We start from the raw sequence: 24298 nt of genomic DNA, 5'->3' as shown, positions 1-24298 counted from the left end.
CCCCCACCCAGAGACCAGCCTACCATGTGTAAGTTGTAATTGTGGGCACTGTACTTACCCCCTTGTGGCTGCTGTGATGCCCTCAAGAGCCCATCCAGGTCATGGGTCAGGGTTTGATGGGCACCCCTTCCTCATTGGCAGGCCATCCCCAGCTGGGCCTCCGCCATCTTCCATAGCCAGCGTCTCAGGTCCTCCACACCGTTTCCGACAGTGGGTACTCTGCCTGCCATAGACCCCAGGGTCCGCACGTCCTTCGCGATGGCACGCCATATTCCCTTCTTTTGATGGGCACTGACCTGCAGAGAAATACACACAGGAGAATAGTATCAGTCAGACAGTCCTGTCTGTTATACTTTTGGCCCATCATACCCCTTCACATCACCATTTACACACACATGGCCCAGCACACAACCCCTGGTGGACTTGGCAACACTGGAGAACAGGCACTTTATCCTCACCTATAGACTTGACAGGGCCACAATCACAAAGCTGCGTGCGCAATTGGAGCCAGACCTGATATCTGTTATGCGTCACCCCACTGGGATCACCCCTCTTTTGCAAGTCCTATCTGTGCTCCATTTCCTGGCAAATGGTTCTTTTCAAGTGATAGTGGGATTGGCAGCAGGAATGTCAAAGCCAATGTTCTCAATAGTGCTGACCAGAGTTTTGTCTGCCCTGATTAAACACATGTGCAGCTACATTGTTTTCCCCAAAGTGGAGGATTTGCCACAGTGAAGGCTGACTTCTATGCAATGGGACAGAGCCCCAACATAATTTGGGAGGTTGATGGAACTCATATTGCATTTGTCCCCCCCTCCCCGCCAGAATGAACAGGTGTTCAGAAATTGTAAGAGTTTCAACTCCATGAAAGTCCAGGTGGTGTTCTTGGCGGACCAGTACATCTCCCATGTCAATGCTAAGCATCCTGGGTCTGTGCATGATGCCTTTATCCTGAGGAATAGCAGCATCCCAAATGTGATGGGCCAACTACAGAGGCATGGGGTGTGGCAATAGGTAAGCCCTGGTTCCCACCCAGTAGGTGTGGGTGTATGGATATGGAGTTGGCCATATGGGATAGTGTGTGGCTAAATGTTGTCCCTCGATATTTGCAGGTGACTCAGGTTACCCCAACCTATCATGGCTACTGACCCCTGTGAGGAATGCCAGGACAAGGGCAGGAGAATGTTACAATGAGGCACATGGCCGAATCAGAAGGATAATCGAAAGAACCTTTGACCTCCTGAAGGCCAAGATCCGGTGCCTCCACTTAACAGGTGGATCCCTGTGCCACTCACCCAAGGTCTGTCAGATAATCGTGGCATGCTGCATGTTGCACAACCTTGCCTTGGGACGCCATGTGCCTTTTCTGCTAGAGGAGGAGGCTGGAGATGGCTGTGTGGCAGCAGTGGACCCTGTGGGCAGTGAGGATGAGGAGGCAGAGGATGAGGACAACAGAACAGCAGTGATACAACAATACTTCCAATGACACACAGGTAAGACAGTCTTCACATTTCATTGCCATTAGTTAGGATAACTTTGGCACTGGCATGCTGTTATTACCCATTTCTATGCCCATTTACTGTACCCTATGGCAATTCATTTTGCAGATGTTGGTGCCCCACTATCGCTCCTGGTGTGATTACTGCAGGAAACTACAGGTCTTTCCTACGTGAACAATTACTATACAGTTGAATTGCAATGTTTGAAACTGGTTAAACAAATACATATTATACAAATTTAACATACTCCATGCTTGTGGTTTTTTCAAAGGGTGTTTATTGAAGTGCTAAGAAGAAGAGGGGCAAGTGCAATGGATGGGGTGATGATGGAGGATAGTCCAGAGTATTGTTCCAGTCTATTTGTAGCACAGGTGCCTAGTCCCAGGAGACATAGGAATGGGAGCAATGGCAGTTCAAGGTGGACAAGGTGACTGAGAGGACACAAGGGTCACAATCAGGAGAATCTCATTTCTTGGCGGGGTCTTGGCAATAGTCTCTGACTTGGGCCTGGATCGCACGGAAAGTTTGTGGGGTGGTTCACCTTCTGCAGGGGATTGGTGCTGGTGGCCTGTGTGTCCTGTGGCGGGGCCTCCTGTCCACTAGCGGCAGCGGAGGTGGAAGGACTGGCTAGTGTCATGGGCCCACTGTTGTGAGACTGCCTCCCTCATAATATTGGCCATGTCTGCCAACACCCCTGCTATGGAGACTAGGGTGGTGTTGATTGCCTGCAAGTCCTCCCTGATCACCTGGTACTGTCCCTCCTGCAGCCGCCTGTTCTCCTGCACATTGTCCAGGATCTGGCCCATCATGTCCTGGGAATGTTGGTAGGCTCCCAGGATATCAGTGAGTGCCTCCTGATGAGTTGGTTCCCTGGGCCTGTCCTCCCCCTGGCGCACAGCAGTCCTCCTAGTTTCCCTGTTGTCCTGTGCCTCTGTCCCCTGAACGGTGTGCCCACTGCCACTTACCCCAGGTCCCTGATTGTCTTGGGTATGAGGTGTGCCCTGGGGTCCCTGTAGAGGTGGACACACTGCTGATTGATGTATCCTGGGGACAGATGTAATGGCATGCAGGTGGGGGCTGATAGCAGTATAGAGTTGACTTACCAGAGTCCAGTCCTACTCCGGCCAGGCCCTCAGGATGCATGATTGCCATGACTTGCTCCTCCCATGCTGTTAGTAGTGGGGGAGGAGGTGGGGGTCCACTGCCAGTCCTCTGGATAGCGAGCTGGTGTCTTGCTGCTATGGAACGCATCTTCCCCTGTAGGTCGTTTCACCTCTTCCTGATGTCATCCCTAGTTCTTCGGTGCTGTCCCACAGTGTTTACCCTGTCCACGATCCTCTGCCATAGCTCCATCTTCCTAGCAATGGATATCTGCTGCACCACGCTCCAAATAGCTGTGGCTCTACCCTGATGCTTTTCTCCACCATGACGCTTAGCTCCTTCTCTGAGAATCTGGGGTGCATTTGTGGTGCCATGGGTGTTGTGTGAGTTGTGTAGGTGAGGGTGTGTAAGGTGATGTGTTGGAGTGTGTGATGTGAGGTGCGTGGGTGCTATATAGGTGTAGGTAGTGTGTGGCTCTGGTTTTGTCTGTGGTCGTGGTGTCTGTCTCGTGCTAATGGTTTGTAGTCGTAAGGGGTTGTGGGTAATGTGGGTGTGTGTTTTATAGTGGTGTGGTTGTGTGGGTGTGGTGTGCGTATGTGTGTCAGGTGTGTGTAGTTTGAATTGTCAAATGTGGTGCTGTTTTGTTTGAGTGTGTGTATTTGGAGCTCTGCTGTATGTACCGCCAATGGTTTACTGCCATTGAATGTCCGCCGTGGTGATTCGTGGGTCATAATGTGGTGGGCGTTGTTCTGTTGGCGTTAAGGTGTGGGTTTTATTACCGCCAGTTTATCACTGACCTTTGGTCTGGCGGACCTGTGTGTGTGGCTGAATAGTGACCGATTGGTGTGTGGGTGTCATAATATGGTGAACGGATATCTTCTGTGGCGGTGGTATGTTGATGGCAGTCAGCATGGCGGTAAGTGGGATTTACCGCCAATGTCATAATGAGGGCCATTGTCTCTTAAGTTAAGCCTGACTGCTCTATGCTAAGCTACCAGAAGGTGAGCACAGGTTAGTTTAAAATTTATTTGTGACTTACTCTGACTAGGACTGTGGTTCCTGCCATGTCTGGACTGGGTACCCAAAGCAGACCTGGCCAATTTTGTCAGACCAGCCCCCACAGGGTGCACAGTGAGTGAGCTTGACCTTTACAATGCAGCTTGGGGGTTGTCCCCCACCAAGAAAATTTGGGAAAAAATGACAAAAACAATGCATTCTAAAACACATTTCTCATTATAGATTATTATATATTCAATTGTATTAGTTTTCAAAGCATAGTAAATGATAAGCCTACAGTCCACCAGGATACAGCAATCTATTGGAATTCTTCAATGATTCCCTTTTTATCACCCTCTAACAGTGTCTCTCATCTCTCGATAGCCCCTCCCTCACATGTATTTAATTTATTTTATAACACCTCTCTGATCAGTGTAGGTTGTTAGAAACTTTGCATCACACACACTGATAGAGACAATGAATAAGAGTGTGTAAAAGAACGGATAGAAAATGTTGACAAAGGTGACTACAAGGTGTAAGGTTCACGCCATCCATACTGGCAGGCATTTTTAAAGAGTGCTTGGTCTGGGGATGCATAAACTCAGGATTCACACACTAACACAATGGTTAGGGTTGCCCTTACTAATAACAATGTATTTCTGCCCAAACAAACCTTTTTTTTTTAGCAAAATTAGGATAATCAAAAACTGTGAAAAAACATAACTTTGTAACCCATACCATATAGTTTGCATGCAGCTCTTTGATGAAAGTTCATAGCTCACTGTGCTAGATTATGACTTATGAACTACTCAGTAACAAATGGACCTCGATGACAAAAGCAATATTCCACTGAGCTTTGCACATAAATAGTGTTCTGTGATCTCCAAGGTACACGTTCTTTACAGCAGGCATATGAACCCTCTGTGCTACCTTAGATGACTATAAACTCCATCTCTCTCCAACAGGTATGTTAATCACTAGAGTTATCTTGGCACTTTTATTGTTGCCTGAAAACTGTTAGATATGCAAGGAACTATGCAGTGCCTTTAAAACTGGTACAAAACTGGCCCCAGTAACAAAAGAACCCTGACCCATTTAGCCTCCTGGGGAAACTCCTGATGCTCGGTACAGCCTGTCCAGTCTTGGTTCCTGCTTGGATAGAATGCATGCCTTTTCCAACTAGCAATCACATTTCTAACAGTGACTATGCATATTTTTGTATATTTTAGCAGTAATTTCGATAATTGCGCAAAAGCAAATGAAGCACATTTTGCACTTCACTAGTTCACACCTGGTTTTAGCACCGCATGTCAGAACTCTTCTTTACAGCTGGCTAAAATAATCTGTAATTTGTTAAAATATTGAGAAACACACGTTTTCCTAATTGTTTACATCCCACAACATGTATATTTTTAAAGTGCATTTCTAAAACAATTTTATACTAAAATAGTGAAATAAGTGACAATAATAGTTTTACTTTGGCTTCATATATTTATAGAATCCTTTTATTTTTTAATTCACCACCAATTCTTTTCCAGTCATAATATTGTATGGTTTTTCTTCATGACATTACCTAGCAGATTCTAGGGAAGCTGCTGCAGGCTCGTTTCATGAGATAGCTTTACTACATTTATTAGTAGAAGGTCTGTACTTGTTTAATGTTTTAGGATAGTATGTATACAAAGCTAAGTAATGTTGATTTCGTTGTTTTTAATTTCAGGTTTATAATGTATTTTATTTGTAGATGTTTATTTATACTCATAATAATATACACAATTTTAATGAAACCAACACAGGAGGCATACAATTATTGTCTGTATTTATTTTTGTTTTTATATGATACGTATTTAAAATGTGTTGAAATGTTTTATTTTTAACTATTTTTTGCATTTTGCAATGATGTTTCAGGTTTAGCTGCAAACTGATAAATGTGATGTGAAATCTCATTTTGGGATTTTTTTAAAGGTGCTGCATTGTTAAATAGTATTGTTAAGTGTGTTTTGTTTGCAATAATTTAGGTTGCCTATGCTTAATTACATTTCTGAAGTGTGTGTTAGCAACAATGCCATGTAAAACTCAATACTTGACTAAAATCACACATTTTCCTTACATTTCTATGATGGAAAAATCCAGAACCTGCAGGAATCCACAAAATACTTACCAGCATTCTCAAACTTCTTCCAATATAAATGCTACCTCCTCTTGTGTGACTAGGCCTAGCATCTGTGACAGAAAGGGCCCCATAGGCAACTTAGAGAGTAGCTGAGACTAGCACATATCAGAGGAATTTATTAAACCATGTACCATGTGATTCTTCCATAGCTCCTGGTCAATCCACTTCTGTTGCAAGGGATATGCCCATTCACTGTAGCGAATTTTACCAGGAGATATGAGGGAATAGAGAAATATGAGGAAAAAAATTATTTCATCCAAAGTTTTAGGTCTGCAGGACATTCTGTGTAAGAAAACGTGATGAGATCCATGATAAGCATACATCCCTGGACTTCCATAGATATATGAATTTCAGAAATTGAATGGTAGGTTTCCTTGGGTGGCAGCTGAGCTCAAGGTCAAACAGTTCAGCCAATCAACATGGCAAGTAAGGGGAACTTTGCAGTTAACTCCCATTCTGCAGATCCATACGTCAACACCACCCTCAAAATAATCCACATTTCCTTTTGGTTGCCAAGAAGATAGGGACACTCTGTGCCCCAGGTGGGCAGAAAGACTGCTGAACCTGTTCTGGGATAGGGGTACAGCCAAATGCCAGGACAGTGCTTGACCACCCCTTTTTTTATTTTGACAATTCTTTCCTTGGGGGTAGGGAACAATCTTTTCCCCAGGCTCAGATTGATTGTAAATTCTCCTAATCTGCACGCTAGTGTAAAAAGACTGTTGAGCCCGGTCTGGGATGGGGCACATGCTGATACCTGAGTAGGCTACTTACATCCCTTTGTTTTTTTCTGACTATTTTTTTATGTGGCTTCCAGTGGGCTTTGTGTTCCCTGCGGAAGTTGATTTGGGGGTGACAACCTCTTCCTGTTCACAGGGGTAAAGAAAGACTGTTGTATCTGGGGGTGGAGATGCACAAGATCATGTCCACCCCCAAAATAAAACAGTGAACATATCCCTCGTGCCTAGTAAATAATCTGGCCCTCTAAGTGAGGCAGATTAGGTTAAGCCTCCACTATCTGCCTCCCCCAGGGTTGGTGTTACTTGCCAAAACAGTGCTCTGAACGATTCTTGGTGCCTAATGGGCTTTGTGCCCAATATGGGGGTAGAGTGGGTCTCCCTGTCTGCTCCCAGGTGTGGCAGAAAGATGTTGTAACCAGGGAGGGGTCACAGGCTCATGCCCAGTGGTGTCACTCCCCACAAAAAGGCACACTGAAAAAATTCCTGACATCTTGTGGTGTTTCTGATATAAGTAAGATACATATATAGTCCCCTAGTCATCTTTAGGAATTGGAACCACATGGCAGACAATAACATATATAGATTGCCAAATGTTTCCCCAGATTCCTGCTGCAGTGTGGTCCAAAGGCAGCTTCTGTGAGACACAATGTGCAGTGACAGCTGCAGCTGGAGTTATTGAAAAATTGGCACTGTCTAAGTTACATGAAGGCAGATCCTGATGCAAAAGTAAGAATCTACTTTACCCTGAGCATACTCTCTTTATAGAATGTATTCAGGTCCCTGATGGTCATACTGAATGCTTACCACCAACAAAATGGTGAACAGTTTGCATACACGCTAAGCAGGCCCTCTGAGCGGAGATATTGTGATCTTATTTAAATTTTAATGCTTTATTTGGCAGAATTTATAGCACATACAAAGCTCTAAAGCATCAGAGTGCCCTGCCTTGATCAGTAACATTGAAAAGGAAAAAAGATAAAACATCAACTAACATAAATATTGAGCATGGAAAGAAGAATTTATACCAGCATCATATAATATAGGGTTGCAAAATGAAGACAGAATGTAGCATGAGTGGAAAAGATAAATTGTTGCACAGAAGTAGAAGAAACACAGCAGGGGCAGACATATAAAGCCTTTTAGTCTAAAACAGAAAAAATAGGACCTAAAAATATCAAGTTATTGATGGCAACACTTTTGTAACAAAAACAGTAAGATCGAAAAGTTAGGAATATGGATATATAAAGAGAGTTAGATGATGAAGAAATGATATATACAATTGCTGAAATGTATATTCAGTCAAGCACACAAGCGAACAGACACCCAAGAGTGTAACTCCTCTGTAAGTTGAGGGGGCGGTACCACTACGGAGCTCTGCGAGATGCATAGAAGAGAACTCTGACCTGGCACTCTGTAGATATACTGACAGTTTGACCATACCCTGCTCTATGAGCCTGCACACTGTAGAGGACATGAACAGCAGCAGTGCATGTTTGTTTGACGTCGTGCCATGGTGTGCTGCCTCAATGACATCTAGTGGTGCTCTGCCACCTGGGCTGTTTGGACAGCCACATTCCTGTGGCAGTCCAACTGGATGTTGGTTCACCAGCAGTGCACAGCACTATGGGCCATATAGCTGAGGTGTGACCACTCTCCCTAAAGTGCAGGATTTGGTGGCTGCCCTTGTGACATTCAGTGGCACCGCAGCAGCTCCAGGGCGGCAAAGTGGCCTTTCCTGGTGATTGGGCCCCAGCTCTGTGGACCCAGGCGGCTGTAATTAAAGAAGGTATTGACAGGACCAGCCTACCATCCTTGTGCAGTAAGGTGAGTAATATGGGTGGAACCCATATCCGATCCCTTTATGGAGGAACTTTCTTCCCCTCTCAACTAGAGCTTTTTCCACTTGTTGTATGCCCATGGGAGGGGGCTGTTGGAAGAAGTATGTTCTGTGGGGACAAAGAACCAAGAAAGGTGTTGATCCGGGGTCAAGGGTCTGGGTGACTGGCCTGTTGCTACTTCTGATCATATGACTGCCAAGGGAAGCTGCCCTAGTGTAAAGATGGAGTGAGTTGGACAATGCATACATTGGCTGTGTCCTGAAATACTAAATTTATGGGTGCGCTCTTTGCACAGGTAAGCAAACTGGTTACCAGTGACTACTCTTGAATGGTCATAATTACTGCCACTGTCTTCAGGCCGGGCACTCAATAGCACATATTGGGATGTCACACACATATCTGGTCTTTCTCACACAAATTAAGACAGGAGGACGGTGAAGCCTGAGTCTCCGAGGGCAGGAGGTTGAGCAGCGTAAGGGACCAGTGATGCCACAGATGCTTTGGGGAGCTTCTCGTTGTAGCAGACTCTGCAAGCCCATTTTAGAAAGATTAAGGAACTGGCTGTGCGAGAGAATAAATCCTCTTTTTAGAAAAAAATAGATTCACTGGTCAACGAAATAGGTTGTTGCATGAGGATCATAAAAAGGTAAAAGAGCATGTAGCCAGCAGCGAGTCGGTGCTGGCTTTATTGTGGCCCACAATGAATGCCACACAGATCAGAGGTCTGCAAGACAAGAGTCAGTTCTTGCGCAAAAAGGCAGAGGACATAGACCAGAGTTTGTGCCACAACAACATCAGGGTGACCGGTTCACCTGAAAAAGTACTGGGCCCGATCACCAGGAAGACTAGTTGACCAATAAGCTCCTGAGAGGGAGGACATCCACCTTTTTCTCTGTGGAGCAGGCTCATAGGGTCCCCGGCAGACCCCTTCCAACAGGAGCACCACCATGGCCAGTGGTGCCCCAGCTTTTCAACTTCTTTGACAAGGACAATATCCTACAAACATCCAACGGAAGGGGCCCATGGTTGCTTGACAACAGTAAAGTGACTTTTTTCCTAGTTACACAATTGAGGTCCAGAGGAGTTGTGAATCTTTATTGGATGTTAAAAAAACTACGTAGACACCTCAATGTAAACTCTGCACTGATGTTTCTTGCAAAACATAACATAATGCCCGGTGAAAAAGCATGGTTTTCCTCCATGTCTCAGAAGGCATGGGTGTGGCAGGAGGCCAGGGGAGATACCCTACTCGATAATTACTGGGGACCCAGAGGGAGAGTGATCTTTGGTCAAGGACAGACATTGCTCACCCAGAAAATTATGCAGTACACCTTCTAGAGAGCAGGATGCCGCCAAGAGGCAATGATTGTGACTGAAAAAAAGTGCGATGGTGCATACGAATCAAAAGCACCAGCACTGGAATTTAAAGCCCTGTTCACTCATGACAGTGCAGCTGTGGAAGACATAGATATGGAACTGAGAGTCGGCCAGATGCTGACATCCCCTTCCCTGTGATGTTTGGCATTGTGATTTAATGAAAATGCAAGCTATATCCTTTTCTTTTGTTCATTTTACCTGTTTAACATTGTGATCTCTAATGCAGCATGCTTTGTATCTTTTTGGCACCAGGTTCATGGGAAGTGAAACAGGATCAGTGATGGGCATAAGAGGATGAAGCAATCCTCTTGACTGGTCGACAGTATTTGTCACTGGTGGTCCCCCTGCTTCGGTAGTAGTGAAGTGTGAGTTTGCTATGCGGACAGTTTGGCTAAGTAAGTTTGACAAGCTCAGCAAGGGGTATAAGGAGGAGTTTTCCTAGTAAAGAATGCAAGCCTTGTGAAGATACAGGTGCCAAATGGTTCTATGCCCTGGGAATGGGGAGTTGGGCTCTTCGCTGTGAAAAGGACTTGCTTTCTACAGGGAGGTGGAGCCTAAGGGGAGACAATTTATGTTTACTTTAGTGACTGTAGACGCTGCTTCCACCTCTTCGGGAAGTTGTTTGCATGCCACGAGGCACGTTTGACGGAGGAGTCAGTAAAACAACTTCGGGCACTAGACCGAGACAATGATGAAGTAGGACTGGTCTTTTACTGCCCTACTCTGGGGCACGCCGAGCTGAGCGGCAGATAACGGGCGGGAGGACAGATGCATGGACGGTGGGGGAGAAGGACATGACTATCTAGCGCAGCAACAGTCAGGAGTAAATCCCGACGCATAGGAGGGGGGAAGATAACATTTAAAAAGTGCACTAACCCTTAATTCCCCCTTCAGTAACAATATTCACGCATATGTCCTTTGCCCATCAGCCGGCAATTCTAGGAGGAAGTGCAGACCTTTTAAGGCGTCCTGCGAAAGAGTACGAACAGCGAGAAGCGGGGGGAGTCATGGTCTACAAAGAGCAGTAGACACAACAGTACTACTACGAATAAAGAAGGGGAGATTAATTGAGCAGCCCTTGGAGAATGTATGTACGAGATGTCTACTTTTTATTATGAGAGACAGTTAGAGCTAGTAAGAAACAGTGTCCAGCTGCAATAGAATAACTGAAGAATCGAACAATCAAAAGCTGCAAGCAATTGATTCCAAGGGGGTTAATTTGCTGCAGGTTACTAGCACATACTCTGGCTCCCCCAATAACTGGTCCAACTGATTAGTTCTGGTGCTTGCGCCTCCAGCGAGACCAGGAGCTATGATATCGCACTGCAGTGCTTGGTAGCTCAAACGCCTATCCAGTAGCCAGCGGGGACAATAAATTCCTGCAAATGTATTGTTTTTTTCTCATATTTCACTTTTTTTCCACTCTTTATGCCGGGGCCCAAGGACAAGACTAAGAACTAAGGATTAAGAGCTACACAGGGTCTCAGCAGCCTTTGGCTCCTGCACTAGGCAGCTCCTTAAGGTGGAGTGTGAACCTAGGGCAGTAGCGAAAGTACAGGAACTTGTTGGGCACCACTTGGCAGGGTAGAAGTCTCTCCAGGGACTCCAGGTGCGGGCAGAGAGAAGTCTTTGCTGTCCCTGAGACTTCAAACAACAGGAGGCAAGCACTAAATCAAGCCCTTGGAGAGTTTTTCACAAGAAGGAAGGCAACACAAAGCCCAGTCTTAGTCCTCTTACTCTGGCAGACGCAGTAACTGCAGGATAGCTCCACAAAGCACAGTCACAGACAGGGCAGCTCTTCTTCCTCAGCTCTTCTCCAGGCAGAGGTTGCTCTTGGTTTCCAGAAGTGTTCTAAAGTCTGTGGTTTTGGGTGCCCTTCTTATACCCATTTTTTCCTTTAAAGTAGGCCTACTGCAAAGCAAAGTCTCTGTTGGTTGTGAAATCCTGCCTTGCCCAGGCCAGGACCCAGAGTCTCACCAGGGGGTTGGAGAATGCATTGTGTGACGGCAGGCACAGCCCTTTCAGGTGTAAGTGACCACTCCTCCCCTCCCTCGTAGCACAGATAGCTCATCAGGAAATGAAGTACTACACCCCAGCTCCCTTTGTGTCACTCTCTAGTGAGAGGTGCCACAAGCCCAACTGTCAAACTGACCCAGACAGGGAATCCACAAACAGGCAGTGTCACAGAAATGGTATAAGCAAGAAAATGCTCACTTCCTAAAAGTGGCATTTTCAAACATACAATCTTAAAATCAACTTTACTAAAAGATGTATTTTTAAATTGTGAGCTTGTAGACCCCAACATCCACATGTCTATCCACTCCCAAAGGGAATCTACACTTTAGTCAGATTTAAAGGTAGTCCCCATGTTAACCTATGAGATGGACAGGCCTTGCAACAGTGAAAAACGAGGTTAGCAATATTTCACTGTCAGGACATATAACACACATTACTATATGTCCTACCTTAACCATACACTGCGCCATGCCCGTGGAGCTACCTAGGACCTACCTTAGGGGTGTCTTACATGTAAGAAAAGGGAAGGTTTAGGCCTGGTAAGTGGGTACACTTGCCAAGTCAAATTTACAGTTAAAACTGCACACACAGACACTGCAATGGCAGGCCTGAGACATTATTACAGAGCTACTTAGGTGGGTGGCACAACCAGTGCTGCAGGCCCACTAGTAGCATTTGATTTAAATGCCCTGGACACCTCTACTGCACTTTACTAGGGACTTGCTAGTAATTCAAATATGCAAATCATGGATAAACCAATTACATACACATTTTGTATAGGAGCGCTTGCACTCTAGCACTGGTTCTAACTTCTTCAATCTTTCCAAATACCAGGACATTTCTCTCAAATAGTTTATGAAATAAATTTCACGAAACACAATAATCAGTGACCCCACATTCTTTACATGTGGCTCTCAATCATCTTCCGATCAGCATGTACCATGTTTTTGACTAGAGCTACCACTTGCAAAGTTCTGACTATTCTTTACATTCCTTGACAAACTCTACAAACTTGGTTTTCAGGTTTTCTGATTTTGAACTGAGTGTATTGAACATTGCATGTCTTTGCATTATGTCTTTTGAATGAAGTGCACCCTGTGCCTTGTTCACTTCTGAGTTAAGATATGCAAAACCTAATTTGTCATTCTTGTTCCAGAAAGCATTCCAACGCAATTTTTCTATGGCCTCAGATATGATGCACATACCTTGTAACAAACTAACATAATGAGTTTAGCTCAATACTGACTGGACAGATTTGCTTCCAGATTTCAGCCTCAAAAGGTGCATCGTCTATGCCACATCCACTGAAACACAACTTTTGTCATGTTGAAAACGACGATCATTGGATAAAGATCATCAAATTCTACTGGATTGCTCCTAAAATGTCAGCTTCAATAAGGTAAACATCTTCATCACAGAAAATTGGCAGGATAGGCTGGTCTCCAAGCTGAACACGCATATTTGGGAATTTTTTTAGAGCTGGGTATACTGTTGCGTATTTTATGACTGGAGATGGTATCACTGGTAAAAACCCAACCTTCTTCGGTGTGACAATATTCTGGGAGATTAAAGCATGAATTCCAGCCCATGGAGTAACTAGCTTCTCTTCATCCTCCAGTTCGTACAGAATAAGCAATATGATCAATCCAGTTAAAACCGCTTTGGGGACCGGAGATCAGGTAGAAAGATATCCATGTCCTCAAACACTCCCTAGTAGACTGGGATGTGTTAATAGCTTATACTGATTTTGCACACATTGGAAAGGCAGTTGGGCTATAAGTTTGCAGCTTTGTTTATTTATGCCTACAGCTAACACAGCTTGGTTTCCAGCAACTACTTCATTGGTATAGTCTTGAAAAAGCACCATGGCAGTATCATGTTTGCTGGAAGTTCCAGACAAAGAAGAGCTGTCTTCAAAATCAAAATTATCAAGAGCAGTAATTGTAAATTCTTTCCTGGCAAAGTCACTTGGAAGTGGTGTGATGTCAGATTCACAAGATTTTACAGCATGACCTGCTAACAAGTTCCTGCTCCATACTATGTCATTATAACTTGTTGACACACCAATCCTCTTCATTAAAAAGATTAGCACTCAACTTTTGCACTTGTCATAGAATGGATTGGGAATGATCATGTGTAGTGGAGATTTATTTTTGCCGTGATGCAATGTTTTGGAAAAGTACATGTTTTGGGAACATGTTTTGGGAAAGTACAGTTGCACAGCATAAGCCTGTCGGTTCATGGGATTGTCTTCCTCTTCTTCATCTTCTACGCTTATATCTGAATAGCCATCATCAATGTTGTAAGCTTCTGTTCCGATCTAAAGAACTTTAGTTTGTAACAGTTTTGCTTTGCTGAATCTAAACAAGGATGTAAAAAATGTTAAGACAACATTAGGCATTCTTTTTGACTCCCATGATTTGTGGAACTCTGGGGCATCACAAAATTTGTCATTAAGTTCAAAATCTAAATCTTTCAGGATATTTCCTAAAATAGTTCCTGCTGATTTTACTGCATCCTGTGATCTTATTTTGGCAGCAAGAATTTCAGGAGTCAAATCAGCTGAGAACACCAAAACATGCTTACTCTTTTTGTTAGACTGACAAAAATGAATTCTGTCATTGTACATTGTCACCAGAAAAATCTTGATTTAATTATTATGGATCAATACAGTTTCATCAATGTTGACCATTATTACTCTGATTTCACTGAGTGTGAACCTGTAGCCAGGACTTAAGAGTGGCTTTAAAAATTAATTTGTTTTTTCAAAGATTGCAAACTTAACTGAAGGCTGGCTATTACATTGCTGCTGGGAGCTCAATGTACATTCATATTTTTGAATGTATGCAACCATGTAGTTTAGGTGGGCATACAAATCTGCTGCAAATACATCCACCTTGAACAGCTACTCGGCTGAAAACTTCATCTTGGAAGAAACTACCTGCAGATAAAAGCATGTTTGCCCTTTGAGACTCACATACTCTATACTTTGTTCTTTCATTAATCTCTTTGGCCTTTGTTCTGGCTAAACCACAGATAACACATTGAATATCCTCTGCTTTCTGATCAGTTGTGGGAGGTGGATGAGGGGTAGCCATCGATCTTCTAAGTGAATGGGCATTGGAGTTGGTTGTCGTCCCCTTCTCAGAAGACTCAGATTCTTGTTGTGACTCACTTGTTTCTGCTATTGTTTGACTATTTTTTCCAGAATTTTTTCTATTGTATACAACTTGTAGCACTTGTTGTTACAATATGAAAATATTTGATCCTCTTCACCCATCATCTGCAATCTTTGTGAACTTTGCCTTGCCATATTTCTGCAGCATTTCGAACTCTCTTCTGTCCAGCCACAGTTGATGTCAGCTTTTCTATTGGATAAGTTTGGCATGTGACATATTTTTCTTTGTTGAAGGAGTCCTCAGATTTTGTAATTAGCAACACTCTTGTTAGTAGGTAAAAATCCTCTGCTACCACCTGCGTCATTACGAAAACCTGAAACAAAAACAATATTAAAATTAATTACCAATATGGTGGATAAAACAGATCATTATAGAGCCATCATTTTAGAAAATGGTGGATGGGGTTGCTCTGAGGAAATATTTTCTGTCTCTATAAGACTACTTGACCCCCAAAATCTATGTTTTGACACAAAAATGAAGTATATAGGTCTCATGCTTCCTGAAATGTTATATCATCTTTACAACACATCTGCAATTTTAAAAAATGTTGTCCAGAAAAAATTGGCCCAGATTAGCAATGTCTACCCAAGCTAAATTATGTCTCTAATGATACAAAAGCACAAATCAAAAATGAAAATCTCTAGACAACAATTTTTTTATAGAGGTATATCAAGGGGCCCAGACAAACTGTATTGCAGTGGCTGGTATGCAAATTACTTCATGTTGACTGTTTAGGACACACCTTGTCCAATCATCATAATCTATTTAAAATCCCACTGGAATGAGGTAGACCATGTTTAAAAATATCCACTTGTTTCCTAACAATGCAAACTCTTGAGACAGAGCCTTTCGCCTTTTGCCCATCCATGGTGGAGGCTATAGGTCAATACTTAACAGAAAATGCTGATCTAGTATCAGATGCAGCTGTAAAATGGAATGCTTCTAACCCCTTCGTTGCTAGGCCTCCTCCCCCCCCCCCCAGTGCTAAAGCTTTTTTGGCTATTTTGGGAAGGTCACACTTGCACCTCCATAACATTTTGTCCACATAAGATATCCACTCCAAATTTGCATCCTTTTTTGCAAAATCCTGAGGAATCTAAAGTACCCAGGGTTTGTGGATTCCCTTGGAGGAGAAAATAGGCAAAATAGAGGTAAATTTTGTTTTTGTTGGAAAAATGGAGTGCTGCAGAAGAGAGTGTCTGTTTTTTCCCCAGCAAACAGCATCAACAAAGGGTTTGCAGTGTTACAATCATTCCCTTCCCAGTTTTCAGGAACAGGCAGACTTGAATCAGAAAACAACATTTTTCAACACAGCTTTGGCATGTTCTGGTTTATAGATCATTTTCCTATTCTTTTGCTTTCAACATTCTTCCAGGTAGTGGTAGGAATGATTATGAAACCAATGGTGGATCCTAGAAATCTATATATTCAAAAAAAGTAGACAACATTTTGAATTCAGCAAGGGGTAATTTGTGTAGATCCTTCAAGGTTTTCCTATAGAAAGTGAGAGTTGACATAAAAAATATTGAAATTGAGCTGACAAAAACAGCCATTTGTGTCTATGTTTATATCTGTAACATTTCTAACTATGGCTATTTTTTAAAGTAATATACTCTTACGTCCTCTGGACCCTTCTGGTTGCAGGGATGTATAGGACTTGTAGGTTCACCATGAATCAGAGGTACCCAGAGCCAATAACTGAGCTACACCTTGCAATGGTTTTTCATTGTGTACCGGATGTGCAGCAATTCATTTGGTACAATATAGAGAGTTGAAAATAGATGTCAAGGAAACGTATATATTTCTGAAATGGGCATAAAATATTGAGGTCAGAGGCAGTGGTTCTGTGCCCATCTCTGAATTTTTGGTACCCACACTAGAATGTGAATTAGAGGGCATTTCTCAAAACAACTTCTTTCTTACATACTGTCTTATATTTTGAAGGAGTAAATGCAGAGAAAGACAATTGGCAATAACACTTGTTCTACTATTCTGTGTTTCCCAAGTCTCCTGATAAAAATGGTATTTCACTTCTGTGGGTAGGCTTAGTGCCTGCAACAGGAAACAGCCCAAAACACAGCATGGACACATCACATTTTTCCAGTGAAAACTGACCCCTTTTTTGCAATGTGGCTAGCTGTGGATTGTGGGCTCTAGCTTAGCCAGCAAATAGGGAAACCTAGAAAACCTGCACATTTTTTAAAACTAGACACCTTGGGAAATCTAGACTGGGGTGACTTGTGTGACTCCCAACACAATTGTTTACCCAGAATCCCTAGCAAACCTCAACATTTGTTTAAAAAATCAAATGTCTTCACATTTCCGTAATGGAAAGTTCTGGAATGTGAGGAGAGTCACAAACTTCCTTTCACCCAGCATTCCGCCATGTCTACTGATAAAAATAGTACCTCACTTGAGTGCATAGATCTACTACCCATGACAGGAAGTGGCCCAAAACGCAACATGGTCACATCACATTTCTTAACTGAAAACTGACCCTTTTTTTGCAAAGCAGGTATCTGTAATTTCTAGGTCCTAGCTCTTCGGGCACCTAGCGAAACCTAGCAAACCGATACATTTATGAAAACTTGATAGCTAGAGAAATCCAGAAAGGGGTGACTTGTGTTGTGTTACCCCAAATACCTTGCAAACCCTAAATGTGACTGCAAAAGCACATTTTCTTCACATTTCTGTGATGGAAAGTTCTGAAATCTGCACAGGGCCACAAACATCCTTCCACTCAGCAGTCTTCTGATGAAAATGGCGTTTCCCTTGTGTGGCAGGACCTAGTTCCAGTGACAGGAACTTATCAAACCAAGGGCAATAGGAGCCCTTTCTTGGGGACTCCTAATGGCATCTGTTAGATACGTTTCTGTCTCTGGCACTAAGCCCAAGCACACAAGTGGCTTAGCATTTTATCAGCAGAAGTGGGGCAATGCTAAATGGAAGGACTTTTGTCTATTTCTGCAGATTTTGGAAGAAATGTGAGGGAAAATGTGTGTTTGTTGTCAACATTCAAGGTTTGCAGGGCATTGTGAGTATGAACATGATGTGGGGTGGATGCAAAGCTCAACAACCTGCACTCCCCCAGGTGCCTAGTTTTCAGAACTGTCTGGGTCTGGTATTTTTTCCTAGGTGGCAGCCTGCCTAAGCCCAAAAAATGCAGCTATTTCCCATTGCAAATAGGATGATACTGGGAGTTAGCCAATCTTTCCTGGACCACTTGAAAAAACAACACCCAAAAGAATCACATTTTCTCTTGCTTTCCATTGGGATGAAATGTTTTAGTCTGCAGGGGAGCAAAAAAAAGGTTCCCCATTTTTGAGGAGGTGAGGACATGGCCATGCCCATGCTGGGCAGTTCCCACCCTACAAAAGAAAAGTAAACCCTGTTGTCCAGTGGGCTTTATTCCCACCTGGGGTGGGCCGATGGGGATATGTGCCCCATATGTCCCCAGGGGTGCAGAAAGACTGTTTCCCTTTTTTGGGGAGGGGCTTGTCCATGTCTATGGTGGACAGCCACCACCAATAATTACCAAAAAAAAGTAATCCCTGGTGTCTTGTGGGCTTTCTGCACCCCCCCCCCCCCAACAGGGCGGATGGGAGTATTTCACCCCATCTGCCCCCCTCGAGTAGACAGAAAGACAATTTCCCTATTTTGGAGGGGGTGGGGGCATGCCCGTGCCCATGCTGGGCAGCCACCACTAATACCATTTTCTTTTAAATCCCTGTTGTCCAGTGAGATTTCTGCCCCCCTGAGAGGCAGATGGGGTTTTTTGCCTCCTTTTGACCTCCTGTGGGGGCAGAATGACTGTTTCTATGTTTTGGGAGGGGTGGGAGAATGGGCATGCCCATGCTAAGTAGCCTCTACCAATACAAATAAACAAAAAACTGTGCCCTGGTGTCTAGTGGCTTTCTGACCCTACAAGGGTGTAATTGGGGTTAATTGGGTCAATCGGCCCCCCTGTAGGGCAGAAAGACTGATTACCCATGTTGGAGGGTGGGGGCATGCCCACGTACATGCTGGGCAGCCCCCACCAATACAAATGATTTTAAAAAAAGTAATCCCTGGTGTCCAGTGGGAATTCTGCCCCCTTGGGGACAGATAGGGGTATTTGCCCTCATCTGTAAAACTAGTCTAGGTTGTCTGGCAGCCATGAAATCCAGGAATTGGAACACTGGGCTAGTTCTGAACATGAAGAGAGGTATCCCACCTGGAGGCACATTCCCACTCATAATAAAGGCCTTAACGTCTTTCGGTTGAATCCCACCTTTACAGAGTTCACACATTCCAGTCTTATCTCCTTTGCCAGACCAGAGCGTCTTAAAATTATTTAAAGGTAAAATGTCCAATGTTAACATGATTAAAAGTCTCCTAGTACTTTGTTCCAAAGAAAACTTCAGGTATTCTTGATTCTGTTAGAAAGGTATCCTGTCAGAATAGGATTTGTATGTTTCTAGTAAAGAGCAATGTGTATCACAGGTAAAGCTGAGTCTAGCCACTAACTACCAGAGACTGGACAGGAAGACTAAGAAAACTGTACAAGATGGCAACAGTGGCAGAGAAGTCAGAGTGCTGAAAAAGAAGTATGTATGCAAATGGACAGAACTGGGTTGTCGTTGAAGGCAGAATTAGGAGCAAGGGAAGTAAAGGAAGACATAAGAAAGAGGGTGCAGAATAAAAGTTAACACAATATGGGGGCCAAAGCCAAACCGCCAAGTTAACACACCGACTGCCACGGGAGTAACGACCGCCAGGCTGGAGACTACACTAAGCCGCCCATGGCATTTTGACCCCGCCCACCGCCATGGTTCCGTGTTTTCTGTACTGTCACGAAAACCATGGTGGTAGGCACTATCAGTGTCAGGGAATTCCTTCCCTGGCTCTGATAGGGGTCTCCTCTGTGCCCCCCCACCCCATAGTCCTTCCCCACCCTGCCCCTCCTGATTCACGTGACATATACACACAAAGAGACACATACATACACACCCACACACACACGCATACCCACATTCACCCACGTATTCACACATTCATACACACTCACAGAAACATTCACTAACATATATCCATGCACACACGCAATCACATGACACAACATGCACGTACACACACACATTCATGCACACACACATTACACACGTATGCAGGCATACAAACACAGTCACACACACCCCCACACACGCACACAACACCACCCACCCCCTCTCCTGTTGGCGAACCAATCAGGGGGTCCTTCGACATGAGACGGAACGCGGTGCTGCTGCCAGCAGCAGCATCCGCCAGCAGAACACCGCCAGGCCCTATCACGGCTCATTGTACGGTCAGCAGCAATCTGCTGGTGTGATGCTGCTGCTGGCAGCAGCGCCACCTTACCGCCGTCCACCTACATGACCGAAGACAGAATTCCACCAGCCTTCTGGCGGAATTCCGGCTATGGTCATAATTAGGTGGATGGTCGGTGGTCAGGGTGACGGTATGTTGGCCACCGTCACCATGGCGGTAGGCGGCATTTGCCCCCAATGTCATGATGAGGGCCTATATTTGCTCATCACGAGGACCAGGTTGTGAGACTCGGAGCTCCACTCCTACAATTAATAATACTAGATGTCACAGTGAATCTTGGAGGGCTGAGTTAATGGAGATTGCAAGTGGCGAGGGTGTCCTTAGAACTAAGTACCTATTAGGTAGAATTACAGATCTAATTCTACAGGTAATTCCTTATTTCTTCCTGGTCGATCCTCAGGAGACCTTAGAGCAGCTGCAGTCCCGTATTAAAAACTATGGGTTTCTTTTTACAATTGTGACTTTCCTGTAACTCATTATGTTCCGTGTAGGAATTAGCGGTTACTGAGTAATTAGGTCCTAAATGGTGATGTGTTGAAAACGATGAGCCTTGTTAAAAGTGTAGTGCAAATCTTCAAATTTTAGCTATCCTCATAAGGAAGGAGCTTTGACTCAAATTGAGCTTAATAACAACAGTTCAATAACATATCAATAACAGTGAATCAATATTTGGCCTACATGATGACAGAGAGTAGTTGATTTGCAAACCACAAAGTTTTTTTGCAGTTTATTAAGTACAAAACTAATCAGTTCAATTAGTCTCAATTTCAGTAATCATCTAGTTATAGCGTAAATCAATGTAGTCCAAGCAATTCAGAACAGCAAGTATAAAGTCAAGTTATTTGTGTATTGCAGGCAAATCATACCAGATTCGGTTCTTCTGAAGGATGACTCCCTAATACTGAGCTATGGTTTCAGAAGTGAAGTCTGGGCATTTTAAGCAGGTGTTAGCACATATAGGCCCTCATTATGACATTGGCAGTAAATCCTGCTTACCACCGCAGTGACAGCTGCCAACATACCACTGCGGTGGCGAATAGCTGTTGACAATAGTTTGACACACACACACCAATCTGACAGATTACTGCCACATACACATATCCGCCAGCCCAAAGGTCAGTGCTAAAGTGACGGTACCAACACCTTTACCATTACGCCGACAGAACAATGCCCACCAGATCGTGACCCATGAATCACCACAGCAGTACACACCGGCGCACTCAGAATGGACACCCAAGTACTAAACTACACAACATTGGACAATACCAAATACACACACCTGACACTGATACACACACTACACCCACAGCACTATAAAACACACACCCACATTACCCACAACCATTTACTAATACAAATTATTGCCACCAGACTGACAGCAGGACCATTGCAACAACTAAACACACACACCACATACACCTATACATCACTCATGCACCCCCCTTCTCACACCCACCCACAGTACCCAACACCCACACACTTACACACACCACAAAACACCCATGTCCCCACAAAGGCACCCCATTTTACAGATGAAGATTTGCAGGTCATGGTGGAGAAAATAGTCAAGGTAGAGCCACAGCTGTTTGGAGCAAAGGTACAGCAAATATCCATTGCCAGGAAGATGGAGCTATGGCGGAAAATCGTGGACAGAGTGAATGCCGTAGGACAGCATCCAAGAACAAAGGATGACATCAGGAAGAGGTGGAACGACCTATGGGGGAAGGTACATTCCGTGGCAGCAAGGCACTAGCTCGCCATACAGAGGACTGGCGGTGGACCCCCACCTCCTCCCCCACATCTCACAGCATCAGAGGAGCAAGTCTTGGCATTACTGCATCCTGGGGGACTCACTGGAATTGCCGGAGGATTGGACACTGGTCAGTCAACAGTTACTACTTATCACCCCCCATATCTGCATGTCATCTCACACCCTCACCCTCACCCTCACCCCCATCACTCCACACCATCCCACACACTGCACCTACACATATGACTAACCCTAATGCCAGGCCCTGCATTTGATACCAGTGCATGGACAGCCCTCCCAGCCCTGCTTGGACACCCATCACAAAAGCATGCACAGCATGGAGAACTAATAATCCCACAATACTTCACCATGCACAAACAAAGGTGGCAGGGCAACAGCAATGATAGAGGGGAAACTAGGGATGTACAATATGTCACAGACATGAAGCATAATACATCACTTACAACCCCACAGGTGCCCCAGCCAATCTCAGCGGAGAGGAGGTGCCATGACTAACCAGTCCCCCAACAGAAGATGCCCCCAGTGATGACAGTAACTCTGGACTTCAGGATCTGGATGAACTACCTGGCCCATCAGTCAGTCAACCACAGAGCCTCCCCCATCAGAATCCAACACCACAGCACCCACCCAGTGTCCCCATACCTTTATCCCCAGGACACATCAATCAGCAGTGTGCCCACCTTTACAGGGACCCCAGTCCACACCACACACTCAAGAAAATCAGGGACCTGGGGTCAGTGGGCACACAGTTCAGGAGACACAGGCACAGGGCAATGGGGTCACTGGGAGACCTGCTGTGCATCCGGGGGAGGATAGGCACAGGGAACCGACTCTCCAGGAGGCACTCACTAATGTCCTGGGGGCCAATCAACAATCCCAGGACACAATGGGCAAGATGCTCAACCAACATGCAGGAGAACAAGCGGCTGCATGAGGAACACCATCAGGAGATCAGGGAGGACTTGCAGGCTCTCAACACCACCATGATCTCATAGCAAGGGTGCTGGCAGACATGGCCAACATCATGAGGGAATGGTCAGCACACCAGCGGGCCCCTACCACTAGCCAGTCTGTTGACCAGCCCTTCACTTCCACTGCAGCTAGTGGGCAGGAGGCCCCGCCACAGAACCCACAGGCCACCAGCACCCCTCCCCTTGCAGAAGGTGAACCACCCTGCAAACGTTGCCTGCAACCCAGACAGAAGCCAGAGACATTTGCCAAGACCAAGACCACCGCCAGGAAATGAGACTCTCCTGATTGTCCCCCTTCTGTCCCACCCTGTCACCTTGTCCACTTTGAACTGCCTTTGCTCCCCTTCCTATGGCCCCTTGGACACTGGACCTGTGCTACAAACAGACTGGAACAATACCCTGGACTTTCCTCTAACATCACCCCATTCCATTGCACTTTTCTGTCAATTATATGCACTACAATAAACACCCATGAACACAATTTGAGTGACACCGTTTTATGTGTTGAAAATGTGCATTTATGGGAACAGTCACATCTTGTGCAAATGATCTGAACACTGTGATAGCATACAAATAATGACCTGTAGCTGTCTGCAGTAAACACATCAGGACACTGTTGTCATATCATCAACATCTGTAAAAGGATAAGCAGTAGGTGACAGTAAGTTGAGATGCAAAGGATGTGAATGCCTTCATGCTACAGCCACCTAGAAAACATCAATAGTCAGAGTAATGGTCAGTTCCACTGTCTCACCTATGTTTCATTGGAACTAATTGACGTATAACTGATGTTCTGTTATCCACATCCTCATCCTCACTGTCCTCAGGGTCCACTGCTGCTACAGGGTCATCTCCAGTCCCCTCCTCCTGCAGAAAAGGTGCATGTAGTCTGAAGGCCAGGTTGTGCAACATGCAGCATGCCACTACTATCTGGCAGACTTTCTCGGGTGTGTAGCACAGGAATCCACCTGTCAGATGCAGGCATCTGAACCTGGCCTTCAGTAGGCGGAAGGTCCTCTCGATTATTCCCCTGGTTCACCCATGTGCATCATTATATCGGCTCTCAGACCCTGTCCTGGCATTCTTCACAGGGGTCAGGAGCCACAATAGGTTTGGGTAGCCAGAGTCACCTGCAAATATTGAGAGACTAAATTTAGCCTTACACAACTCTAGGGGGATAACACTTGAAGGCATACACTGACATACAGTGGGTGGGGACTCTGGCTTACCTATTAGCCATAAACTGTGCCTCTGTAGTTGGGACATCACGTTTGGGATGCTGTTATTCCTC

General features: G+C 44.8%; 1 long non-coding RNA gene across 1 annotated transcript in view; it reads right to left on the bottom strand.

Moving 5' to 3' along the window:
- Positions 1-14695: 14695 nt before the first annotated feature.
- Positions 14696-24298, bottom strand: part of LOC138260734 (uncharacterized) — a 224081-nt gene continuing 214478 nt past the window's right edge. Inside the window, exon 3 of the long non-coding RNA XR_011198948.1 lies at positions 14696-15232. This is a non-coding gene — a long non-coding RNA (uncharacterized lncRNA). The remainder of the gene's footprint in view (positions 15233-24298) is intronic.

The sequence above is a fragment of the Pleurodeles waltl genome, chromosome 10 (genome assembly GCF_031143425.1).
Source record: "Pleurodeles waltl isolate 20211129_DDA chromosome 10, aPleWal1.hap1.20221129, whole genome shotgun sequence".
NCBI classification, from domain to species: domain Eukaryota; kingdom Metazoa; phylum Chordata; class Amphibia; order Caudata; family Salamandridae; genus Pleurodeles; species Pleurodeles waltl.
Note: the sequence above shows the minus strand (reverse complement) of the source record. Positions and strands in the feature narration are given on the sequence as shown.